General features: G+C 36.7%; 1 protein-coding gene across 1 annotated transcript in view; it reads left to right on the top strand.

The window, feature by feature from the left end:
* TENM4 (teneurin transmembrane protein 4) overlaps window positions 1-26,339 on the top strand; it is an 810,928-nt gene that overhangs the window by 62,415 nt on the left and 722,174 nt on the right. The window contains exon 3 of the mRNA XM_052669278.1: window positions 11,719-11,807. The gene's annotated coding sequence lies outside the window, so the exon portion shown is untranslated. The remainder of the gene's footprint in view (window positions 1-11,718; window positions 11,808-26,339) is intronic.

The following is a 26,339-nucleotide window of genomic DNA, read 5'->3' as shown; positions in this document are numbered from 1 at the left end:
GCTGTCCCTGAAGGTGTTCAAGACCAGATCGATGGGGCTCTTGGCAGTCTGATCTAGTATTAAATGTGGAGGTTAGTGGCCCTGCATGTGGCAGGGCAGTCAGAGCTTCATGATCCTTGAGGTACTTTCCAACTGAAGCCAGTCTATGATTCTATGCACTGGAAAACTTTTGTAGGTGTTTCCTCACAGTGTTTTGTTTTCCTCACGATCTGAAGTTTGAAAGTCAAGACTGGATCCTTCAAATAAAAAGAGCTATAGGTTTGATGCAGGAATTAATGAAGTTCTTTGCCATGCACTTGCTCGGTTATCAGAAAGGTAATGGTCTGTTCTTGCATTAAATACATTAAGTTCAGGCAAATACTGAATATATGCCTTCACATTACACAGAAACTCTTCAGATTTTTGCTTGTATTGAGATTGCAGTTACAGTTTCATGGAAGCATATGACAAGTGTACTAGACAAAAGAGCTACAAATTTCTACACGCCTGAGCTCTATTTCTAACACAGATTTCAAGACCTTTAGCTAAAACTCAAAAATTACATTTGCTCTTGTAATGACAGTCCAGATAGTAAGACAATACACGAGAATAAATGGAAGAAAGATTATAATCATAGAATAGCTTATATTGACCTTAAAGATCACTCAGTTTCAAACCCCTTCCACAAGCTGATTGCCACCCACCTGATCAGACTGCCCAGATCCCCATCCAACCTGGTTTTGAACACTTTCAGGTATGGGGCATCCACAGCTTCTCTGGGCAGCCTGTGCATTACCATCCACTGAGCAAAAGGTTTTATCCTAATATCCAACGAAAATTTCTCCTTTTGTAGTTTAAAAACATTCTCCCTTGTCCTATCACAATCTGTCCTTATAAATTAATAGTCTCCATCCTTTTTAGAAGCCTCCTTTAGGTATTGATAAGCTACAATGGAGTCTCTCTGGATCTTTCTCTTCTTAAAGAAGCCCAGCTCCCTCAACCTTTCATTCATAAGAGAGTTTGTCCAGCCCTCTGATCCTCTTTATGGCCTCCTCTGGACCCAACTCAACAGTTCCATCCACCCTCTTCCTTATTTGCTGAATAGTCCACCCATCAAACTATTATCTCTCTGATTTGCAGATAAGAACGTGGTGTTAAATCATACCAAAGACTTCTGAAAGTCCAGTTAGACAGTACCAATTGCTCTTCCTTTGTCCACTTGAGTTGTCACTTCAACATAGAAGCCCACTGGCTAGGTCACCACATCAGTCAGTTCCCATAGTATCCTGGGATGCATGTCATGGGGACACATAGACATGTACCCATTCCTACTGTCAGTTGATTCATTGCTGAATTTAGCTCTGGACACTTGCTGTATCAAAGTCTCTAATCCCTGCCATGCTTTCCCTTTTTCCAAGTGAGGAAAAAAAAAAAAAAAAAAAAATGTTGTGACGAGAAACTCTGCACTTGATATAGGAAGTAATGACTGAGATTTTTATTATACAGCCAGGATAGAATAGTAAGTCTGTATCTTTTCCTCCTAACTATCTGATTTAGAAGAAAATAAAAATAAAAAAATAAAATGGAAAGAATCATGAAGTTAATGTTGGAAATACTAGATGAATCAGTATCCAACTAAAGAATGAATCAATGGAATTTGAAACCAGAAACTTTCCTTGGTGGTTGTCTTTTGTTTTTGTTTTTGTTTCCCTTTTTTTCTACACTGTGTGGATGAAAGATTACAAGAGATGGTAGGTCTTTCTTTATATAGGAATATCCATCAGCATCTGTCCTACTCATTCTGTTTAAGAACACACCACATTATTTTTTGTAGTTTAGCAAAATAGATACACAGTCCATCTGCCCACCTGGTTTACTGATTTTACTCAGAATGAATAGATAGTTAAATACTCAAATGCATACAGAAACAATCATCTTTAGGTCCGTTTTGTTGATACCGAAACTGATGCATTTAACTCAAATTTTAGAGATGCTTTATAAAATGTTGGAGGGCTGAGACTCATTTCAACAAGCAAATGCTAATTTGCTTCTACAGATTACAAATCTTTTAATGAAAAGTCAGATCTAAATTAGGATATATAAAAAATGTAAAGAACTAGCTGTGTTTTGATTTGATTGCTATCAGATACATGTAAAGAACATCTGATTCAATGTTCAAGAATGAATAACAGTAATATTTTCCAGTTACAGAAGTGAGTTGGATCAGTACTGATAGAAATGTTCTGTGTCATTTAGTCATTATTTCACACATATGTCTTCTTTTCAGTTTGCATTAGAGACGGAGAAAGACTGAGCTAGTGGAGAGCCTGGGCCCATCTAGCACAGTGCCCCTATTCCAGCTGTGCCTGCAAGCAGACTGCACAACAGTATGAATTGAACATGCATCCTGGTTCTTTCCTAACCTCTAAGCATCTTCAACTGAGAGATTTCCTTAATTCTGTTCAATTACTATCTAGTAAATTACAAAATATGCCTTTCCAAATGTTTCTGCTAGAAACTTTCTTCTTATTTATTCAGAGCGTGTATGGAAAATACAATATTATTTAGCTTACGTAGGTTTCAATGCAAAATACCCTTTCTTAAAAATGTGTGTAATAGTAAGCAATACAGTTAGAGAGCAAAAATATGCATAAGGAGTATCAAGGAGATGTACCTCCAAAATTCAAGTATTCAAAAGGTTTGAACCACCGTGATCATGCAAAGAAGGACAGGGAAAAATTCCTCACTGTCTGTTATACAGAAGTTAGTTATTAAAGAACATTAGGAGACTTACATCTTTTCTGATTATTTATGTGAACCCTCCAAAAACATGTAGATCAAGTCCCTTAAGTAAGTATTCATCAGAATCACTAGTAAAAGCAACAAGAAAAAAATAATTTCATTTATTTATCTAAATATTATTATTAAGCATTCAATTGCATTGAACTCAGCCACTTTGCTCTTCTTAACCATTGTGAGAAAGTTTCAGTGATACATCACTCTGTGTGTAGCTTGGCAGCCAATACTGATGACTGTATTCTGTGTTGACACGTTGAGATATACAACATACCATGCTGGAAAGGCCTGAACTTAGCAAAGGTAGAATTTCCACATGTGCTTTTAAATGCCTACTATCTGAGGTAGTTGTCCAGACTCTAGTTATAATCAATGAAGAGAAACTGGAGAGGTTCAGGGTGAGAAACACATCATCTTAAAGAAGATGTCTAAAAGAGACAGATGTCTCATATTGTAACAGTGCTATTCACTCTTGTTGAGTGGAAAGGGAGCCTAAGGTGAGATGCGGATGTCTAAGTTAGGTGTGATGAATCTTTCTCAAGGGTCTCTGCTGTCCTTCCTTGTTAACAGCAGTGATAAGCCTTCTTCAGGCTGAAAGCTTTTGGGCATGAGCCTTGTAGGCAGCTCTAGTTCTTCATGGCTTTTAGTCATTATAAAATCTTTTCCATTTCAAGCATTTGAGAGCAACAATAAAAGAATTTTGGGGATACAAATACTATTGCTTTAGACATTTGCATTGCATACTTTCAGGAAATCTGAGTTGGATGTAATCTCACATTTTTATAAGGCTTGTTTTTATTGTGCTTGGATTGCTCAAAAACACATAGCTGCTCAGAGAGGACTACCAAGTTGTCTAGATTTTCTAAAATCACACAATGTTTCTGTTCCATTTTCTGTGTTCAAATGTATTCTTCTCATGATTCTATGATTCTATGATTTTACTACTATGTTCAAACCCTTACTACTTTTATGTATCCATTTCTTACAAATTAAAACTTCTACTTTTAGACTAATTTTGAAACAAACACATAACACAGAGCACTTAGGCTTAGCCCTTAGGCTCAAAAATGTAATGGAGGAAAAAAAAAATAAAGCAAGCAAACCAAAAGAAAATGCAATTTAGAGATGTAGGACTTTAATTTTCATTTTGTGAATATATAGCACATAAGACGAGAAGTCTTTTTTCCTTCTCTTTATAGCAACAGTAACAACTTTTTAACCACTACACTCTGGACTTAGCTCAGTAAATACATTTTATGGATGGATTGGTGTTAACTGACTTCAGCAGTGCCAGTTAGTCACACATAACTGAAGTATTACAATAAGCAGATACATCATCACGTGCAATTTGTCAGTCCCTCTCTTCCCGTAAGATCTACACAGCATTCACAAGTTGTTGGCAAAAACCTCAAGACTTTCTGTTCAAAGCACCAATGAATCTGAGAAATGAATACATGATTCTTAAAATTACTAGCTAAATAGGATTTGAGCTGTCTCAGCTTCCATGCAGTGTTAGTGCAAGAATCATCTCTAACCTGGCCTTTGATCAGATATGGAGATATCTCAATGGGGTCCATCTAGACTATCAGGTGAAACAAGGTTTGATATTTCCATGTAGTGAAGCTGAAAAACAATGCAATGATGATTCAAGTATTCAGTGCCACTTCATACAGCAACCCTGCTGTTCAAGCAGTATTTTTCATTATAATTATAATAACTTGAAAGGAATGAATGCTACTGTGAGAGACTACTGAGAATACCAGCAAGAGACCAATTTCATGTGGTCTGTGTATTTGAGGTAGGTGTTTGTTTGCTAGGGGATTGACTGAGGATGCCAATTAGTCATAAAATGATACTCGTTGAGGGACAGTCAGAAAGGTTAACAAAAGTTACTCTACTAATCTGAATCACTCTCTGAAGGATCCCTCATCTGAACTAACTGTAATGGAAGCCTGGGGAAATTAGTCTTCCAAGGCTTAAGTTAGCCTTTGTGAATATCCCTCTGTGAGATATATTGAAATAGTATGTGCAAATGCCTGTTGTTAGTGCTTCTAAACAGTGGCTGCACTTTCATGTCATACTTGACGTAATACACAGAAAAAAATAGATGTAAACATAAAAATATTTTGAAATAGAAGCAGTTCTAATCTTTTTTTTTTTTTGTCAGGTAAAAAATCTGAAGAGCAAAAAAATTGCAGGTAACGTGGGTCCCAAGAAAGACTTGAATGATGATAGATAGTTGTGTAGAAAAAGAGAATTCAAGACCAGATTTCCATTTAATTCCACCTGCTTTTAAGCTCTAAACTCTATCACTTTCTGCTCATGCTCCGTTTCTCTTTTTTTTTTTTTTTTTTTTTTTTTTTTTTTTTTTTTTTTTTTTCCCCACTCCTCCATGCATGGGATTTAATAACAAAATGGATAGGAGAAATTAGGTGCCTAAGTGAGAAGGTGCAGGAAAATGATCTATATAAATACGCATGTTGATTTGCCAGGTAATTATTTCAACAGCCTTTCAGTTTCATTAGGGATTCTGGTACAAGTCAGAATGTCACTTATTTTTATTTAAAGGTTACAGGAAGGAAAATGGGAACTGACATCTTCTGCAAGCATGTCTGATTCATCAAGTATCAGCTACATCAGCACTGCTGCTCAAAGTTACATTAGCTTGTCTTTTTTCAGAAAAGGAATCTTTTCAGTTTATTGAGGGATCACACAATTTGCCTTCCTCATTCCTGTTTATTTTTCTGATTTATAAATCCATTTATTTAATTACTTGCTGTGAGCATTTTAAAATGTTATATATTGCAACAGCAGATCAGAGATTGTTAACTCTGCTCCAGATAAGAACTATGGCATTCTCGTATATCTTATAAACTGACCAATGCATCTTATAAATTGACAATAATTTGCAGTACCTGTGACACAGACAGCACAGAAAGAAAACTCAGTGTGCTCCTCCAAGCTCAGCCTTTCACCAAGCTGCCAAATTGATGCAGTCAGGAGTTTCTTGCAGTGCTACAGGCTTGGGGCAGAATGGCTGGAAAACTTGGTAGAGGAAAAGGATCTGGGGGTGTTGGTTGACACTCAACTGAACATGAAACAGCAGTGTGCCCAGGTGGTCAAGAAGGTCAATGGCTTCCTTACTTGTAGCAGAAATACTGCAGCCAGCAGGAGCAGGGAAATGATCAGTAATGGAGCAGGAGGGAAATGATCATCCCTCTGTATCGAGCTCTGGTGAGGCCGCACCTCAACTACAGTGCTGTTTTGGGCCCCTCACTACAGGACACTGAGGCCCTAGAGCGTCTAGAAAAAAGCAACAAAGGGCAGCCAGCAAAAGGTCTGGAGCACAAGTCTTATGGGGAACAGCTGAGGGAACTGGGATTGTTCAGTCTGGAGAAAAGGAGGCCCATTCTTACCAATCAATATGGATACAGTTTTGAGTGACTATTTAGCTCTACCTACAACAGGCATTTAGAATACAATTCAGATGTCTGAACATAGGAGAGAACTGCCATTTCAGAGTATCTGCCATCTGCAGATATTCACATATTCACATGATGTTGGGAAACAGGACCTTTATAAAGCTACTATAATGCAGAGATTTCCTTTCCTCCTTACACACCTGCTGTGCATTTGGTTCTTACTCACAAGGAAAAACAAGACATCTTCAGGACAGTGCCTTTTTAACGTCCTGCAAATTCAGTGCAAGGTTATTGATATACGTGTTTCATAAAGCAAATCTAAAAGTTCAGTGCAATTATTTGGTGGCTACTGAAAGCCATGCCATAACTTGTGATTTTCTTGTTTAGTTATGACTCAGAACTCATGTTCATACATTTTTGAATTTCAGTCTGCTACATTAATTTCTCCTCTAAGGTTTTGGTACTTAATCTCCACTTAATCTGAAGGTCAAAGGTACTATTTTAGAAGGGTGGTTTTTTTATGCTCTTATGAATGATTGTCATAGATAATAGAAGATGGCAGCTGGTTTTGTTCACAGTGGGATGTATCTGTAAGTAATTATTAAGGAAGACCAGCACTTGGTACGGCCAATTGTCTCTTCTTTTAAACCTATAAATAAAAACAGAGAGTAATTAGGGATAAAGGACAATCTGGATGTAATTTGTGTGCAGTGCCTAAAACAGCAGGACTTTAATTCAAATAGTGCTATATGCAGTGATATGATATTTACACAGTTCTGTAAGTCCTAGATTTGAGTAAGCCTGAAAAAGCTCAAATGCTATAAAAAGATATTTGTAACCAAAGTGAGTATCTGGGAATGCATGAAATGCCTGAGTCTCATCTTTTGAGAAATGTGGTACAAGTTCCCAGATGCGAGGCTTTCCAAAAGCTCTGGAAAAAAAACATTTTTTTGACATATCTTTATCCCAGTTAAAAATCCAGATACTTTAAGACTGCCGCAACTTAAGTAGAACCACCAGTGAAAGGACTTAAGGACAAAAATAATATATATACAGAAGTTGAATAAAGCTGTTAGACTTTCAAGAAAAGTACAATATAATGAAACAGGAAACCCTTCATTAACAGTGGAAATACCAATAACAATTATTTCTCATCAGTAAAAAACATTGAATATGGCATGTCAAAGCACAATAGCAACTAGCTATGCAGGGACTGGGCTTCCTAGTTACGCTATTCAGATTGAAATCAAATGGTATCTAATAATGCTCACTACACATTAAACAGTTAGTTCTGAACAGCAAAATGCCCAGCTTTCTAAATTTGAAAAACAGCCATGTAATTAACATGCGGCATATGCTATGTATGCTTTCTAATTATCTGGTGGAAAAAATCCAACTGCACTTAAATATATATATATATATATATACTGTCCATAGGAAGAAGTAAACCGGTTGATGGAATATTTGCATACACTTGTGGCCTATAATTTGTCTTCAACTTAAAATATAGAATGAAAATTAAAGAATCACAGTATCACAGAATCATGGGGATTGTAAGAGACTTCTGGAGATCATCTGGTCAAAATCCCCTGTTAAAGCAGTTTCTCTGTGTAGGTTACACAAGAAAGCATACAGGTGGGTTTTGAACATAGCCACAGAAAGAGGCACCACAAAAGAGCATGTGCTCTGTCTCACTCGAAGTAAAGAATTATTTTCTCATGTTCAGCTGGAACTTCCTGTGTTCCAGCTTATGTCCACTGTCCCTTGTCCTGTCATAGGGCACCACTGAAAATCTTCTGACTCCTTACACTGAACAGTTATCCTTCAAATATTTATAAGCATTGATAAGATCCCCTCTCAGTCTTCTCTTCTCCAGGCTGAACAGACCCAGGTAATTCAGCCTTTCCTCATAAGAGTGATGCTCCAGGCCCCCAGTCATCTCTGTGGTCCTTTGATGGACTTTCTTCAGTAGTTCCTTATCTTGCTTGAACAGAGGAGCCCAGAACTGGACACAGTACTCCAGAGGTGGCCTTACCAGGGCTGAGTAAAGCAAAATCACCTCCCTCATCCTGCTGGACACTGTCTTTCAATGCACCCCACTGGCATTGAAAGTGGCCACTGGCCTCCTTGGACACTGCTGACCTTCACCGGGCCACACAGATCTTTCTCTGAAGAGCTGCTTTCCAGCAGGTCAGACTTGATGAGTGTTATTATTCTTCTCCAGATGTAGAACACTGCTCTTGCCTTCGTTGAACCTCATCAAGTTCCTCTCCATCCAACTCTCAGCCTATCTGGGTCTCACTGAATGGCAGCACAGCCTTCTGATTTGTCAGCCACGCCTCCCAGATTCTTATCATCAGCAAACTTGCTGAGGATACACTCTCTCCCTTCATTCAGGTCAATGATGAAGGTGTTGAACAAGACTGGACTGACCACCAACCCCTGGGGAACATCACTAGCTATAGAACTCTAACTAGACTGTGTGCTGCTGACCACAGTCCTCTGAGATCTGCCAGTCAGTCAGTTCTGAACCCACTTCACTGTCCACTCATCTATCCCTTGTTTTTAATCTCTTTTTTCTCCTCAATTTTTCTGTCTTCCATGTTTCCATCTGAATACTTTTCTTCATCACATTTTAAAGCTGAAGTTAGGCATATCTACTTTGTGAAGCTATGAGGTTTTTGCACTTTCCAGCCTCTATATAGAGGAAGGAAAGTTGCTTTCTTCATCTGAATGAAATTCCTCAAATTTCTTCTTACTTACAACTTAGTCTATATAGTCTCTCATATTTTCTTAGATGAGGGGAAAAGATTTTATCTAAATATAATAGGGTTACTGAATCAGGGAAGATAGGCATGTCTATTTAGGTCAGAAAAGTGTATAAATGTGCACTTTGAAAGATTAGTCATTCATTTGGTTTCAGTCAGAGGCCAGGAATAAATGCTACTCTACTCCTTTGTTCAACAGTCTTGAACTGTGCATGACTTCACTTACTAATATGATCTGCTTGTTACAGTTCTTCCAAACAAACTCCCTCTCATTGATAAGACAATTCTGTGAGATATTTACTGAGCATGTGATTTTAATGTCTGAGGGGTTTTTTTGTATGATAAGGTTTGCCCTGCTCAGCTATCCACCCAGTGCCTATGCCCTAATGTCACTAAGTGTGCAGTCCATGAAGCTATGCTATAGTCAAGAATTACAGCCCATTAATAACAACACCATGGAGCAGCTGGAGCCATCACTATTAAAATGAACAAATAAATAGATAAATAAAATGGACCTGTGATTATCATTAAGGCTAATTTTCATTAGCACAACAGATGTTGTTTTAGAAAGCAATCGAAAATCTCAAAGCTCGGTTACCAGTCTACCTGCCAGCACCTTTGCACAGCGGTTTGAGAGATGGAAAACAGGACCTGAATTGGTCCTGTTGTGACAATAATGTGCTGTGTGGCAGATGTTCTTGATATGCAGATTTTTCTGATTTCCTGTAAGCCATTGTACCAACATCTATAAAGGATGTTCTACTTAACTTAATCAGATCTAAAAAACCTACTAACTCTAGGCCTTCCAAGGCATGGAGATGGTTGGGTCCATTCAGAAATATATATGAAGAAAATGTGTTTCTACTTAAGGCTGCAATATCACACATACTTAGCGCAGGGAATGGAAGTCCTTTTCTTCAGTGGAAGTTTGAAGTGCTTGCAATACCAAGAAATCAAAACATTGTCTGAAAATGTTCAGACTTCATGCACCCTGTCCAGGTTTCTGCTTTCTACATCTCTGCAAACTGACTACTCCAGCAGCTGCTGTGCTTCTCTGATTTTGTTCAGGAAACGAACAGAGTAAAAAAATACATATACTTCTCTTTCTAACTATTGACTGCTACTGCTGCTTAGGTTTGCCAATGGTGATGAACTGAGACAAGGCTGGAATGCTATCCCTAATTTATTTAGGCCATCTGCCTTTCCTACTTCTAATTGGTGCATGTTAAGCAGGAGAATATTCTTAAAGAGCTTGTAGGGTGAAGATGCTCCTGAACTCACTAAAAGCAGATTAAAATGCCAAAATTTTTCTTCAGTGGGCAGACCAGGCTGTATCTCAGCAACCATTTCATATTTGGCAAGATTAATCCTTTTGCATAAAGTGGTTACATCAGCTATGGGTGCTATCAGTACATAGGCTGCATTACTAAAAGTGAAAGAAAATGAACACATTTTTAGCAGGTTCTGAACACTTATAAAATATTTATGCTGTACTCTGAGTATTCTGCAGTTTATTTGTAAATGTTTAGCTTTATGTGTCCTACTACTGCTTCAGATGTGGAAAGCGTGTCTAAATAGAGTGGTCTTGGACGTGATTTCATGCACTTGGTTTCCTTGGTCTGAAAAGAAATCTATTCACTTCTCATGTCATCTCAGTGCAGTTGTTGGGAAAGGTGTCTGAAGTCTGATTTGCAATGCTAAGAGCAGAACTTCATAACCATACAGATGACTTTCTGAACCATACCAGATTGTAGGAGTGGAGGACAGCTACACATAGCTGAAATGAAATTTGACAATTTAATTCTTGTTATTTTGTTCCTATTTCCTGTGCACTTTTGGGATGGAGTTCATGTTGTCTAAGCTATGTACCTGTTAGTCCAACCTGTACTGAACATCTAAACAGCTCTTGTGAAGAGAGGTTACATGATTTGCTCTCAGAGGTGCTTCTTATTCTCTGATAGCTCCAAAGGAATTGTCTTAGATTTTAGGAGGTAAAGCAGAGCAGTACAAATTCCACTTTTTTTTGTTTTTTTCCAAAATATTTTTACTGAGGTTCCCACTAGAATTTCAGACTGTACTGGGAAAATCTCTGCATTCAAGCAGATGTACACAATGCCATTTTTATCCATCTTATATCATGAAAATGTTACAGTATAGATAATTAATCTTTTTTTTTTTTTTTTTTTTTTTTTTTTTGACAAAACTCAACCACCAGCCAGTAGTTTCCTGTGTTACTTTCATATGGCAATTCTTCCAATATTTTTCTTATTTAAAATGCCTTGTAATTGAGGTCAGTCCTCTCCCAACAGAGAATGAACTTCTTGTTCTTTAGGAATGAGAGCTGTAAGCCAGTGCAGGGGTTGTATACCTGCATATCCTTGAAAACACAGAAACAGTGGTTAGTATTTCTATGTGGAAACACATTCATGTTGGGGACCTCCAAGTTCCAACTCAACATGAATGTTTCTCTGCTGGAGGAGATAATTGTGCCACCATTCTTGCTGTCCTTGCTCATGTTTCAGCACTATTTGGTTTTTAGTGCTAGTGGTGGCAACGGTGATGAGGAGACGGTTGGACTAGATGATCTTGTAGGTCATTTCCAACCTTGTGATTCTATGATTCTATAATAGCTACTCTATTTAGATTTAATATAAAAAATTGGTAACATGTAATATATCTTACTAAGACTGTACTTCTTGTTTACAATATTCTTCAAAGAATTATGGTGTTTTTTTGTCTTTACCATTTTATAGGACTCTGGTAATAGTATATGGATTCTATTGGAGATAAAGTATCACACAAGAACCGGATAAAATATCTACCCTAGCAAACAGTCCTGCTGGTAAGAACTTTGTATTTGCTTTGTTGTCTTTTGCAGTATTTAACTTTGAGCTACACAAATGCTAGTATCATAAGCAATTAGAGGTTTTCTAAATATAAAAGATATTGGAAATGTTTACAGTTGTCTCTCCTTTTTCTAAATAATTTCAGAACTGTTAGGTCACATTTCCACTCTCCCTTGAGAAATAAATTTGCAGACTGTATTTTGTGCTGTTGTGCATCGTGATGTTTTGTAGGCTTTTTTACCCACGTATTGTCCTTCTTAAGGAAAATGTAAAGCTCTTTTTTCATAGAAAGAGTAAGAAAGCTGTTGCTTTTCTTTTTTTTTTTTTTTCTTTTTGCTAGTGTTGTGGTTATACACATTGTAGACCTTGTGAGTTTGATTCATTTTTGATACTGAAAATGTTTGTGGGACTATGAACATGGGCACCATTTTTATTCCGAACTGGTTATTGCCTGTAAAATATTAAGGTATTCAAGAGGGGAATATCAAGAAAACCACGCATCATAAAGGAGCAGTTATAAGGTCAAAAGCCAGAAACACCTGTGCCTTAGTCCTAAAACTGCATCTGGTTTATTACATGACCTTGAGCGAGTCATTTCTGAAGAGGGAGAACTGTGAGGGGATACGGTAATGTATGAACTGAATTGCTCTTCTTTATATAATTGGAGAGCTCATTAGATAGCTGTTAAGAATGACTAAAACCCATTAAGCCTGATAAGACTTGTTTCTTAAAAAAAAAAAAAAAAAAATCATAAAAAAATGAAATAATAGAAAATATAACTTTATTTTTTTTAGTTACTTTAACTCTTGCATTTCCAGTACTGTCCTCATTGTGGACTCCTACTTCATTCAATCTTCTGTAAAATCTATTCTTCATATGTTGACAATTTGGTACCTGACAATGAGAAAAAACCTCATTAATTTAAGCTGAAAAAACCCAGGATGATCTCAGTAGATATGACTTGCCAGATTATTGTACATGGAGATACACAATATAAAGACTGATAAGGAACAAATGAAATTTTACTCGGTGGTAGTAGCCACAGTAGCTGAAATCCTTGTCCCTTTGACACACAACTAATTAAAAACAAATTAACTTTTTTTTATTATTATTGTTTGTTTATTTGCTTATTTAATGGGGAGGAGAGAATAATCCTGAGAAATGATCTATTATTTTACATATTGCATGAACCTTTACTGGGAGGAGGGGTTGAAAATATTAGTAGTTAGTGGTTTATTTCCATATGCAATACTGAAAATTCAACTGTACAAGTCCCACAGAAAACTCAGTGTGTTAGACCAACAGTCCAACTAGCAGAGATTGAAGTATATGTCAAGACATCTCTCTCTTCCAATCCAACTTATTTTGTGAGTCTGTGAGTTTGTGTAATTAGGCAATTCATATGATTATCAGGCATATGTTGTACAATTTATACACTGCAGCATACATTACATATCAAGAGAAATCACATAATTTCATATCCAGTGGAGAAGACCAATGGAAATCCATTGATGCTGAAGGAAGATGGGGAACCAGAAGAAAGGAAGAACAATTTCTAAAGTTAGGATCCAACTGTGTGAGATAATTAGTTACCTAATGCCATAGGTGTGCATATAATTTGTCCTGTGGCTTCCAGATTATCTTTTAAACCCTTTTGTTTCAAAGTATGACTTTCTCTCAAAAGTCAGTGTGATCACTGACTGCTTTGATCACTGTAGGACACAGATTTTTCCATGCTGGGCAAAACTTAAGCTCACGTGGGAAATCATGACGGATTTTACTCGGGGAACTCAGTGTCCAGTCTCTCTGCTATAATGCTATGAAACTTCCCAAGATGATATGAATGAAGAATAGTATATTGATGTAAAAAATTCAAATGGCATTTTACAGTGTAAATAAGGGTACTGCCTGCAAATTGTGAAATAATTCTTTTGCTCTAATTAATATTGATACAATCTCAGGGAGAGTCCATTCCAAGATATTTAAGAAAGCTATGAACCAGCTGGGTGCAGACATCAGTGGAAAAACACAGTTGAGCTACAAGAGTTTCTTGAGTGAGATTTAAAAAAAATATGAAAGTCCTTGAAGGTGGTTTACAGTGAAGGAATCTTGATGAGCTAGAAGTAGATGAAAAAGCTGTTGGGAAAAGAAGTAGGTAGTTTATTCTCTGCACTGTGCTCATAGGAGAAAGAGAAAGAAGCTGGAATTTAAATTCAAGCTGAATATATTAATGCAGCAGCAAAAATCTTGGACCAGGTTGGGAAAACTGAGCGCTGGACTAAACTGTTTGGGTATGTTGTGGAGATGTTTCCTGGGATGCTTTCACAAAAGGCTGGAGGAACTTCTTTCAGGTGGAACTCATCCTCACTGAGATTAAGGTGTGCATTAATATATCACCTGGTGTTTCTCCCCCAACCCTGTTTTTCTCTAATTGGTTGTTTCTGGATGTGGAGCATCAATTATCAAATGCAAATTTACAGTTCTTAAAGGAAATAGTTGTACACAAGCAGGGGGATGGTAGAAGCTGTTGGTAAGCACAGTTCGTTAAATACATTGCAGTTAGTAATCAATGTAATTTGCATCAGGTAAAATCTGTACTGTCTGAACTATGACTAAAGAATAACAACTTGTTTTTATTGGAAGCCAAATGCCTGACAGGATTTGCAATCATAAAGATTTCTCAAACCTCACTCTTAGTTTACTGAAAATATAAAAACAATATTTGGTTACCCTGTTCACTTTAATACAAAGTTGCCTGGGGACCCAATCCAAAGTCAACAGCCCCTATATTCCATAAATTATCAGAGTTGTCATATTTACCGATTTTTGATGTAGATTGATTCTTTAGTAGCAAACTACTGCCATACTGGAGTTCTGATGATTTCTGAACATCCTACAGAAAAGCTATACTGAACAAAAAAGCACTATACTGCATACTTTGGCACAGTATGGTTTGTGACATGAATGAAACAGGCATTGCAGCTGGAAACGAAAGCACGATAAACTCTATAAATCAATTACAAGAAATAGTAGCTCTGTTCCCAAATACAGGAATTGCAATCTTTTTACCAGATAATCATTTGTTTATTTGCCTTGCTGTTATGTGTGCACTGACAGATGACATGTTTCTCTAGATATCACTACTGCATAAAAATTTAAGTCATTACAATAGTACTTTTCTTTGTTACTAGTAAAATCTGAAACCTCTTTGAAAAGGGATCTTTAGAACTAAGCTCTAGTTTTTCATTTTTTGTGCTCTTTATCTATACTTTACCAGCTTGAATTATGCCAACTAGAGCATCTGCTGTGCAGTCACCTTTTAATTTTCTACTTCTCATGCTTTTATACACTCACAAGTTGGGGTGCTGGCTATTCTGCTGGATTGCTAGAATTAAAAAAAAAAAAAAAAAAAAAAAGAAAGAAAAGAAATCAATTTAAGAAAAAAAGAAAGCATGATTTCAGACTATGAGATTTTTGGTCTTAATACCCTTGATTCTCATCCAGCACAGGTGCTCCACTATGTAATTACTGGAAGCAGCTTGAAATAAAGCTCTGAAACAGCACTGATAACCTTGAAAATATTAACTATTACATTAGGTAACAGCATACAAGATTGCAGTAGAACTGCTTAAGTATCACATTCTGGTCTTTCACTGCCTGATGACTGAAATTGTGGTAGAAGTAGTACAATTATAAAAATTAAAATGACCTTTCACAAAACATTTTCTTAGGTGGCAAATAGTTGGAGTGTAGAGTTGAAACTATAGATTTAGTCTGCAGAAATAATGGTCAGCCACACCTGAAAGCCTTTCAAGATAGAATACATTGATCAAAAATATTTTCAATATGTCTCAATTTCCTCACATTTTAAATGATAATAGATATTGAACAACGTGATTCCAATTGCAGCTGTAGCATTTTTAATTAATAAAGAGGTAAATATAACCCAGAAAAAGAGGTGGGAAGGTCTCACCTGTAGTTGAGCACAACACACTAGTTCCTGTTTTACATTAGACCCCAGGTAAGTGGTGAGAGATTAAAGTTGTTTTTGCTAGAGTAGAAGGTATGGTTTCCCCTGAAAATATTTTTCAATGCTGTTTTACTTCAAAGAAGTTACATTCATCATCATTGCTGTTTTTTTTTTTTTTTGACGTGGCTGTATGGAACTTTGTGCTATATGTTGATTAATGGTATCTATCTCCAGTCCAGAACTACCTGTAGAGGTGTATTTTATACACTGAAATTTGCTTGGAGTTTGACTTTTCACAGTTTCCTTGAAGTACTTTTGCATTTGTTTAGATGAAGCTGGGCAGCTCACTCAGACTTTGGTATTTCACATACTGTTATTGCTAACTATTGAAGTGCTTCGCATGCTATGACTTCACTAAGAGCAAGGTAATGAAGTTGTATTTAGCTGGAGATCGTGGGAATGAGAGCAGATACCGGGTAATGCTGTTCATCCTTGTGCAACTGTGAATCTACAGTATCTTCAGGTAGTCATAAAGAGCTGATAGCATCAATGCTGGTTTCAAAACTGAGCAGCAGCATGATTTTACCCATTGTTCAAAAAGACATTTCTTGTCTCTACTGTATTTTACCAACTTCATGATTAATCACCTAAATCTAACTCATCAAATAATCTTATTTCTACCTGGATCAAGGTGAAGACTTTTTACATTTCTGTGGAAAAATTTTGCCAAGTGGTAGTCAACTTAGCTCTTTTTGGACATGTGCTGTGTATTCAAGAAAATGTCTGTTGTCAGTTAAAGATGATGAGTGCATGGTACAGCACTAAAAGGTTCATTTTTAAGGTGTGTTTGGATTTGTATCTGGGTCTTCTAGAAAAGCAGTAGTTCCTGCTGTTCCATACGATGCTGTGATTAATCAAATAGCTTCCATCAGCACATAGGAAGTTATGGATAAGGCAGTAGCCTGTAGTTTTCCCAGCTATTAAAAAGGAAAAAAAAAAAAAAAAAAAAAAATAGGTCAGGTTTTATTTTATTTGTTCTTGATTGTTTGTTTTGTTATATAGCAGAAATTGGATTTTTTTCTTTAATTAATTTCACTGTCTTTTGAGTGCTTTGCCAGTTGTAATCCTATATGAGGAAAAGGCAGACAAAGGAGAAGCGATTGCACTACACAATGGCTAACAACTATGCACGTGCTTAGAAGAAACTGTGACTGCTCAGGATTCATGTAAGGCTGTGCTGATTCGAGTGCTACGTTTCTCTCTACTTATTCCACAGCTTGTGATTTTATACAACACATGCTCCTTCCTGCAACATCTCCTGAAGATTTTTTATTTTCAATGGAGGGGAGGAAAAAAAGGATAGAAAAAAAATAAAGATTACTTCTAATCCACCTAACAGCTGGGAAAAGCATATGTATGATGTGGGCTTAACACAGAAAGTGAGAATAATGTGAAGAAAATGATGAGGAAAAAAAATAATTACTGGTATGCTATTTTCCTGTGTTATTTCAGAACTCTGAAGATTTTAGGTTAGTTTATTGGTAAGGATGGCTCAGTCTCACAAGACATCTGTTTCTGAAATTAAAAGGCCAACAGCTGCAGGATTCCATAGTGTTACCAATCTTCACGTAATAGAGATCCATGATTCAAAGAGATATGTGACTTAAAATCTAGTAGAGAGCATGAAGCAATTAATAGTTGGACTTCTTATCGCATCTTTTATCCAAGAATCTCAAAACACTTTACTAGCTTTAATTAGGCCTCACTCCATGTAATATCCTCCTGGAATAGAGAAATGTTATTATTTTTTTTCTTTCTAATATAGAGCAACTTGAGACACAGAGGTCAAATGACTTGACAATGATCATGTAAAAGCAAATAGCAATGACAGGAATAAATCCCAAACCTCTTGCCTTCTAGTCTCTTGTTCCAGCCACTAGCCAAGTTTCTTTCCTCTATGTTAAACTCAAAGCTTTTCTCTTATCTGTTCTGTAACATGAGTGAATTTGATTACAGGATCAAAGCCCAGGCAACTAGAAAGATTTTAACACTTTCTGGAAAGCCAAATATACATATATATTTATTGAAATAAATCAGCAAAAAATACTTTCTCCTCTCAGGTAGAGGAGAAATTATTCGTCCTCTGCAATGAGAGCTGTGAAAAATATGGGAGAGCAGACTCTAGAGGTAAACATACAGACTTTGGAGATAATGAATAAGGGTTTATGTTTCTGCCTACTGGGAAGGATAGTTTTCTTCACTGATAGCATAAAATGATGCCTGCAGTATGCTCAAGAATTCAGCCTCAGAAAATAAAAAGCTTAAGACTGAGAGGAAGATAGTCTCCAGGGGAAAGACAATAGTGATTCATCTCATCCAGGTATAGTCCCTGAAGCTGGCAAGTGTCACATAAGAGACAGGCAAACTCATGCAAACTCTTGAGTGTTTGAATCCTTGGCAAAAAAAGAAAAGGAGAAAAGGAGGTCAGTATGATTGAATTAATAGATAATACAGATAATTTTGCTGTAGTGTTTTATATAGAAATTTGATCGAGGATATTAGGACAGATTATATGATTTGTGTCTCACAGTTAATGGTATATTTTCAAAATGGCAAGACAAAAATAAACAAAAGAACTATATTAACTCTAGCAGCCTGAATAGAAGCTGTGTTATTTCCATGTCTCAGCAGCCCAAGTTCAAAAAGTCTAAAGTCGGTTTGTAGAACTCATTGCTTATCATTAGATAACAAGGATTATTGATAAGAGAGAATCCAGTTCAGCCTTTACATGAAAAAGGAAGGTGCTTCCTGAAAACCTGATAGACTTCATCTTGCTAGATTTGTCTCTATGCAGACCTTAATGACAAAATCTGAAAGCTCAAATTATTGCTCTTCTCAGAACTAATCCTCATTAGTTTACCTGTAATAAAGCACAGTCAATAATAGTGCTGTCCAAGCACTGCAAATTTTTTCTACAATTTTTCACACATGGAGAACAGGAGAAGCTGTGTGTCTGAGTAACATGAAAATTCTGGGCTCTAGCTTTATGGGAAGAAATATTCATTAAAATAAAAAGCTTAAAATAAATATTGGAATAGAGGCATAGACTGAAGTTTTCACCACTGAAATGACCCTGAGCACTGCTATGCTATTAGAATGTAACATCATTACCCAGGCAAAACAAGTCAGCACATTCTCATTTCAGAGGTGATGTTGCAAATTAATTCACAAGGGTTTGCTACCAAAAGCTGCTTGCCAGATGTACTTTGAGACTAAACTACAATAGCAAACATTCAGGTTATGTAATTAGAAACTACTTGCATTCCACTTAGGCATGGAAAAAAGGTGGCACAAAAGTGATATCACTGTTCACACTAGGCAAAATCTGCTGAACATAGACTTGACTTTTAAATAAATAACCAGTCTTTGCAGTTCTCATAATGGATTCTAAAAAGTCAGATGCAGCCTTTACAAATGATTTTGCTTGCTGTTACATTTGTCAAAAGCAGTCAGAATGTAGTAAAAAGGTAATAATACAGTTATATGCTGCTTCAACTCTTACATGTCTCCTAGACTGGAGATTTTAGATTGCTGATTTATAAGAGCAAAAATGATCCAAACAGGACTGCTTTCTTCTGGGTTTAACAATTTACATATGATGCACTTTTACATATATCCATGTTTGCAATTACAACTAAAATTCAAGGACTGGAATATGTTAAGACAGAAAAAGACCAATCTGCTTCACACTGAACTATGTGTGTATAATTAGCAGGAATCGTATGGAATATAATCCTTCTTTTATGCATAATTTTATATGGCAATAAGAACAACTAAAAGAACTCTCTTCAAAAAATAAGTTTGTGTCAAAACAATCAACATTTTGGGACTAGATTTTGGTATGTGTTAAAACACCAATTTTCACAAGATATTGTCATATAACTGTGTGCAAACTATCTTCTACGTTTCCCCTCCTATCTACACGTCTAGCTTATCTGATCTCCATTAATAAGTGCATAAATAAAACAAAAAATTAATGCTTCACAATATTGTATAACATACCAATTTAAAGTAAACATTACAGAAAGGAATATATTACAGGATTTTCATATGTAGAAGACAATAATACATTTATCTGGGAAATCGATAAGAAAGACACATCTTGGAGTTACATGCTGTTTGATCTGGTTGCTGCTGAAGAATTCTATAATCACCATAGTAATACAAACTTCCTCTACTCTAATTTTTTGCAACTATTTTAAACTGAAAATCATTTCAGAAATCCATAAGTTATTTGCAAGAAGAAATAGAGTACTTGCTATTATATTTGACCAGCTGATCTAGTTACATTCATAAGCATGTTAAATAAGGAATGAGTTAGTGAGAGAAAATGTTACCTTTAAGACAATATGTGAACAAGTCTTATTCAGTGTGAAATGTATTAAAGCTGTACCAGTTCATGGAAGCCAGTCTTTCTAATTATTTTAAAAAAGAAAAAAAGGTATATTTTAAGAATATATATATTAGAAAATGAACCTGCAGTCACAGAATTTTCTCTTTCAAAATTTGGAGCACAAGGAGAAAACTACCTTTGTCTTTTGATAGCCTCTGAAAACACCACTTGATTCTTCTAATTTTTCTGAGAGATACTTGGCCATGTTTCAGTGGCAGAAAGGTCTCAGAAGTCACTGAACTGCAAATTGCTAGAGATTACGAGCTTACTGTGGGAAGAGTTAGAAATATCATTACTGCTCTACTTTTATACCTGTGCTGTAATCACAGTTTGACGGATACCCATTCCCTTTGTACAAATTAAGATGTCCTTTCTTTGGAAATTCTCAGTATTTTCTTCATTTACTGTTGCATTTTTGAACTCTATTTATAACTGAATTTCAGTGATAGAATTATTTTCTACCACAAGCATAAATCAGAATTCCCTAACTAAGCTTGTTCTGAATTTTACACTTTGAAATTCAAACACCGTGTTAAAAATGAAATATTTAGTGTATCTTCATGAGTTTACAAATCTTACTGCAGATAGATATTCTCAATTTCCAAGGGACCCACACAGTTGCCCTGAGCCCTGTTGACTCCACACAGCACTGCCCAAACACAAACCCAGTGTCTGTGTCCCAATGCTCCCTGAGCAGCCTGTTCCCTGCCCTCTGTCCTCTGGGGCAAAGCCTTTTCCTCACTGCCCCTGACCCTCCTCTGAAGCAGACATGTGGTTCCCTTGAGTCCTGTCTGTCACCAGAGAGCAGAGCTCAGTGCTGCTCCTCTGCACCCTGTGAGGAGCTGCAGGCCTCCAAGAAGAGCTGCATGAAGTCTCCCCTCATCCTCCTCTTCTCCGGGCCGAACAAACCAAGGGAATTCAGCTGCTCCCCATACTCCTTGTCCTCCAGACCCTTCCTCATCTTTGTAGCCCTCCCTTGGACACGCTCTAATAGTTTTATGTCCTTCCTATACTGTGACACGCAAAGCTGCATGCAGTGCTCAAGATGAGGCAGCAGTGGTGCAGGGCAGTGTAGGACCCAGATCCCTGTCCACAGGGCTGCGCTCCATAAACCTGAAACTGCAAGTTAATTTTCCTAAGCATATCCATGCTTCCTATTTTTTCTTCTATCTTAGTAACAGTGTGAGCCTTTTCAATTTCCCATATAGCTAAAATACATTACATTACTTTGTGTGGTGATTGCATTTAAATAATTGTTTTAAGGTGGATGGTATTTTTTGCCAGTATTCTGGGTCCTTTGACAGAAGATGATGAATGACACTCTTACGGAAAATTTCATGATGAATGGCCTCTTTGGAATTTCAATTATTTTTACCTTACATTCAGTGGTTGCACCACTGTTCATAGCCTAATGCCCTGTCGAGATGGGACTTGGATACATAAACTTCACTGTATATTTCTTTGTTTGCTTGAACTACATGTATGTGTGAAGCGAATGGTCTAAGTGTCATCTATAATCTGGAGAGAAAAGGGACCAAGATTACATGCTACAGGCACTCAGTATAACTGAACACAAAAGCCCGACTTCAAGATGACCACTCCTTAATTATTTTTACTTTTTGTTAAATATGGAGTTCCATATTTACTGAGTGCAGTCTTGTAATTTTGACCCCTCTTCTTTCACTGCAATCAAAGACAATTTTGACAGGTTGTGATCTCTTGCAAAGTCTTAGTGAACGTTCAAGTATATCTGCCATTGGAGAATCACTAACACCCGTGAGAAAACATTACCCCTAATGTCAATTTAAGCATTTGCCCTTCTTCTAGGACAGGGTCAACTAATTGTGCACATTATTAGTTTGTACATTTCTATGGTTTTAAAAATTTCAATGATTAACTTTGCTTTAATTTTGATCAGAAATTCACGAAGCTTCCCAGGTCCAAATTAAGTACTTGAAATTCTTGTTCCGGCAAGGACTCTAGAGTACCTTCAGTGCAATAAAAGAAATGGTGCATTGTGGACAATTCACAACTGACAGAATTGGTGGGTTGAAAGCAGTTCCAAAGTAAGAAATCAGGCTCAAAGCTCCTCTCACGTGTGTAGAAGTTGGTCTGGCTTGGTAGGTAATTCCAAATGCATATGTTGTACCTGTGCTTCATATTTCTAGAGCAAATAATAAATAAATGTATAAAAAATGAGATGGATATCTCCTGAGAAGAACCCAGTAATTTGAGAACATTCAGGGACATCAACCTCAGTCATAAATGATTAGTGTCTTATTTCCTTGATTATAGGAAGATCTGGGGTATGAGACTGCAGCTGCCTGTAGGAAAGTATACCACACTGGCTAGAATGAGTTCATGGTCAAACACATCAGTTGTGTGAATAATTAAAACAGATATTCAACACATGAGCACATAAATAATAAATTTGACCTAAAATGTCAATTACAGTGTAAGCTCACTGAGAACACCAACTCCAGAAGATAAAGCAGATCCTTTCTGTTAGGGTTGACTGTAGCTTAGCATGGTCCCATTTTACAAGTGTTCACTGAACGTATCAGTCCATTTAGCTCTACATAAATCCTCTGTTTGTTCATTCCTTTGAAGTTAGTGGCTCATTCAGCTCAAAAATGTATTTGAAATGTGCTGAAAATATAGAGTATTCTTGAGTGAAAAAAGCATGATTAAAGAGGTAGTGTGGTAACTGTCAGTCATATTTGTTAAATCATTATCTTTTGCAGGCTTCTGTTTAAGAGACCTAACTCTTTAGCAAAATATACACTTACTGTTGGGTTATTTTCTTATTACACGTTTAAGGGATTCTTTTCTGATTTTCATTAGTCTGTGTACATTCTATTCTATCTTTCCTTCTTTCCTCCATATGTATCTGGGAACTCAGACCTCTAAACTAAGCCAGTTCCAGGCATGAAACAAATTCTGCTGAAAACTTTCCACTGAATCAGAATTAATTACAGATTTGGTATACATTTTGTTTATTCTTGATGATAGATGCAATAAAAAAAGAAAATACTGCAAAACAAAACAAAGGGCCAGAACTCAACAGCTCAAGAGCACATTTGTTAAGTAACAATAATTAAACACGAATGTGAAAATCCTATTCAATTGGGGTGCTTCCTTGAAACAGTGAAAAACATATGAACCTGTTCCATTTGGCTAGAATTTAAACAGCCATATTTATTCAGTTTACTTCAGTAACTGCCTTGATCTGTGAGACCAGCACCAATTTAATTAAGACAGCCACTGTGCTAGCATCTTCCCAGTCCTGCCCCAGTCCCCCTTTGATAGGTTATATGTCTGTGGATGCTGCCTTAGGAAGGCATAAGGCCCAAATCTGAGCTGCAGGCCAGCAGCTGCAAAAGCTACATGTGAAATAGTGTCTATTTCAATAAAAGCTGTTAACAAGAAATCCATATTTTACTACTTTTTACTGTTGTTGTTCCAGTTGTCCTAGATTATACTTAGAATGTCATCCAAGAGTGGGGCAGGAAGTCTGTTTTGCTCCTTCCATGGAAGGAAATGTGTCTTGAATACTGAATTTATCTATCTCCATCCCACCAAGACAGAAGACTGCAGTGAGAAAAGCAGAAATCATATTTTATGTATAAATCTCATACAAATTTTTAAACTCCACAAATAGTTGCATAAAATGACAACATTCAGTAAATGATTTATATAAGTTAGAGACACTTGAAGCACAGAGTAAATGGGAGAATTTCACATTTCCTTTGGTGAATAAAACTCTGACAGGAAACTTCCTTCATTAACAACTCAGATACTAATTATTTGAAACTTAAAACCATGAATCACAGAATTGCTGAAGCTGGAAGGTATGCCTGGAGATGGTATGGCCCAAAGACCCTGTTCAAAGCTGAGTTAGCCAGAGCAAGTTGCTCAAAGGCTGTGCACAGTCAAGACTTGAATTTCTCTAAAGACAGAGACTACAAATTCCCTGTGCCTATGGTTCCAATGTTTGAACACTGCTACAGTAAAATGTGCTTTCTTTTATTTAAATAGAATTGTGGTCGTGTTCACACTGGTTATGTATTTATATACATTTCTAAAATACCTCTGAGCCATCTCTTCTTCAGGATGCATAGGCCCAGCCTCTCCTCAGATATCAAGTGCTCAAATCATTTGATTACCTTAATGGCATTTTGCTGAACTTGCTCCAGTGTATCATTTCAAACTGTGGGGGCCAGACTTGGAACTTGGATGGGCAATTGAGATGTGCCAAGCAGAGGGGCAGGATCACCTCCAGTGCTGATAGGTTCTAATGCAGCCCAAGAAGCCAGAAGAGTGTATTGCTAGCTCATGTTCACTTCAGCATCCACTATGACCATTAGGTCTGCAAAGCTGCCTTCCAGCCATTTGGATTCAACGTGTCTTGAAGCATAGATTTAGTCTTCTGCATTAGCAGAATTAAATATTTCCCTTTTGTGACAAGACCAAAGAACCTCTGCTGCATTACACGTTAAATGAACTTCATGAAGTTCCTGTTATCTCATTTCTCCAGCCTATCAGGGCTCCTTCTGAATGGCATATCAACTATCTAGTGCACACATCATTCCTCCAGTGTTTTGTTTCATCTACAAATTTGCAGAAGGTGCACTATGCTCCATCATTCAGCATGATAATAAAGATGTTGAACAGCATTGGTGGCAGTACTGAACCCAAGAATAAACCACCAACAACTAGCCTCCAACTTGATAGTTAGTAATCACAACCCTCTGAGCCTGTAAAAGTAGTTCTGCATCATTGGAAACCAACAGTTTAAATTTCATGACCTAGGCTGTCAGTACAAGTTCAAAATCATGAAAGTCCCTACACAGGCTTTGTCTTGCTTTGAGGGCAATGCATTCGGCATTTGAAGGAATGCAGGATCTATAAAAAGAATTCCAGAAAGGGCAATTAACGCATTCACTGACAAATGGAGATAATGAAACAAGTTGTGCTTCCCAGGTTGGAGCTGAGATGGCTTCATCTGGGGTACGTGAGATGAATGACTCAGAATGTAAATCAAATGAGTCTTCCTTATCCTTTGAGAGGAGCTTGAATTTTTATGAGTATTTAGCTAATTAGGACTGAGTTTAAAAAACTTTACCACTCATGGGAGGATTCAATTTATCAAGATTTCTTTGAAGGATTGGATGTAATTGCACATGGGAAATCTTTAAGAAGTGAAGATACTGTTAGTGCAAGTATTAAAGCTGGTAAGCATTTGGCTACTGGGACAGTTACAAAAGGTGTTTTGAAAGAATCTACAAGTTTAGAGGAAAGAAAGATATTCATGGAGCAGGTTGGAATTAGGAGTTATTTTTATTTCATCAACAAAATGATCACAAGTCTAATCAGATAATGAGGTGACATTATCAGTTTAGTGGATGGATGAAATATTGTGCAGGGCAAATTAGATCATTTTAAGGATGAGAGAAGCAGAAGTGGGAAGGCATTTAACAATAAATGTGAGATTGAGGCCTTTAGGAACTTAGATTTTAAGCTCATCGCTTGCATGTGATATGGAGAGTTTGCATCTGCCAGTCAGTCACAGGACACCCTGCAGTGAGAAGTGTAATATGACCATGGAAAATATCAAATCTGTTTTTAGGATCACATGAAGGAAAGTATTTATGCTGTCGTTTTTTGAAAAACAGGAATTCAACTGTAACAGTTATTCCTGTTGCAAAATGTTGTTGTGCATTGTTCTCAGTTAGGGTATTCATACTTAGTTTAATGAAAATTTAGTTTAATGAAAATCTGAATTGGTGCAAAAAAAAAAAAAGATTATGCAAACAATGAGAGAAAGAAACTAGATGAGTTTGATTTATTTGGTCTGACAAAATTAAATCTGACAGAGGGCATGGTTTCTACCTATAAATACATCAAAAGTAAGCACCAGAGAAAGATAAGAGAAGATAAATGACTTCTGCTTATGAATTAAATTTGACACAATTTAAGGAAAAAAAAAAAAGAAAAAAAAAGCCCTTAGAAGATCATAACTTTCAGGCAGAATATCAAAACCAAAATACTTCACTGCTTAAGAAGTTAGAGTATTTCATTAAAGACGTTTTTTAGCAGTTTTAT

The sequence above is a fragment of the Tympanuchus pallidicinctus genome, unplaced genomic scaffold (assembly GCF_026119805.1).
Source record: "Tympanuchus pallidicinctus isolate F22 unplaced genomic scaffold, pur_lepc_1.0 scaffold11, whole genome shotgun sequence".
NCBI lineage: Eukaryota > Metazoa > Chordata > Aves > Galliformes > Phasianidae > Tympanuchus > Tympanuchus pallidicinctus.
This window is presented reverse-complemented; position numbering and strand designations above follow the sequence as displayed.